General features: G+C 42.6%; 1 protein-coding gene across 1 annotated transcript in view; it reads left to right on the forward strand.

The window, feature by feature from the left end:
* Positions 1-1,550, forward strand: part of TUBGCP6 (tubulin gamma complex associated protein 6) — a 20,245-nt gene that overhangs the window by 7,922 nt on the left and 10,773 nt on the right. The gene's annotated exons all lie outside the window — the stretch shown is intronic.

Here is a 1,550-nt window from a genome sequence, read left to right on the forward strand (position 1 = left end):
GTTTCTGGGTTCTGTTTCGTTGCATCTGTCTATTTGCCCTCATGACAGGACCACGCTTGTTTTGATGACTGTAGCTTGGTAGTAAGTTTTGGACTCAGGAAGTATGAGTCCTCCAACTTTTTTCTTCTTTTTCAAGATCGTTTTGGTTATTAAGGTCCTTTTGCATTTCCATGTGAACTCCAGAACAGGTTTCCCTGTCTCTGCAAAGCCACCGTTGGAATGTTGATGGGGGCTGCACTGAGGCCGCAGGTCGCTCGGGAGCCACTGTCATCCTAACGGTGTTGGGGATCTCAGTCTGTTTCGGCAACATTTCACAGTTTCACTGCAACAGGCCTTTCCTCCCCTTCTTTAAATTCATCTCTTAAATATCTTATTCTTATGTTGCTACTGTAATTAGAATTGTATTAATTTCTTTTTCAGATTTTTTTTGTTGCTAGTATGTAAAAACACAACAGATTTTTGTGTGTCGATTTTAAGGCTGCAACTCTGCTGAATCCATTTGTTGGCCGTGACGGTTTTTCACGGACTGTCAAGTGGCCTCTGTATGTAAGATGGTGCCATCTGCGAACAGAGGTAGCTTTACTTCCTTTCCAAGCCGATGCCTTTTGTTTGTTTCTTGCCAGTCGCTCTGACTGGAACTTCCAGTCCTGTTTGGGCAGCGAGGGTGCGAGCAGGCGTCCCGGTCTGGCCTCTGATCCTGGGGGAGAGAGCTCCCAGTCTGTCCCCACCCACCGACGTTAGCTGTGGGTTCCGTACACGGCGTTTGTCGTGCTGAGCGGGTTCCCTCCTTCTCCTGGTCCACTGGGTCCACTCGAGGTAATCATGGTTTTTCTGCTCCTTCATTCTGTCAGCGTGGTAAATAATAACCATGTGGATAGGCGGAAAGGAGAAGGAAGCACGTAGCTGGGATATGTGCGTTCCGGACGGATGCCTTTGAAGTGGATAACTTGTCAGTGAAAAGCTTATTGTCAGTCACTTACATTATAGGAGAGTTTTGGTGTTCGATTCAATGTCCTTGTTTTAAGGTCTTTTTAGGTTTTCTGTTTCTTCTTGAGACAGTTTTGCAACTTTGTGTTTTTCAGGAATTTGTTTTATTTAGGTTTGGTATTTTCTTTGATCCTTTTTCATTTCTGTAAAATCACTAGTGATGTCCCACTTTCATTTCGGAGCCTTTTTTTTTTTGAGTTATGCTGGAAGTGTCAATTTTGTTGATCTTTTCAAAGAACCAACTTTTGGTTTCACGATCCTTTTCGTTGTTTCTACTCTCTGCTTTATTTATCTCTGCTCTCATTTTTGTTATTCCCTTTTTTCTGCTTTGCGTTTAGTTCACTTCTTTTTAATAATTCCTTAAGGTGTACAGTGGTTTTTTTTTCTTTTAAATTTTTTAAATCTTTTTATTTTTGCAGTGCAGTTATTGGTTTGAGACCTTTTTAACATAGGCACTTAAGGCTGCAGATTTCCCGGTTGACACTGCTTTCACTGTGTCCGCTACGTTTTGGTTGTCAGCCTCTCTGGTTGTAAACCATATTGTGGGAACATGCTGTGGCAGG

This window comes from Pteropus vampyrus, unplaced genomic scaffold (assembly GCF_000151845.1).
Source record: "Pteropus vampyrus isolate Shadow unplaced genomic scaffold, Pvam_2.0 Scaffold563, whole genome shotgun sequence".
NCBI classification, from domain to species: Eukaryota; Metazoa; Chordata; class Mammalia; order Chiroptera; family Pteropodidae; genus Pteropus; species Pteropus vampyrus.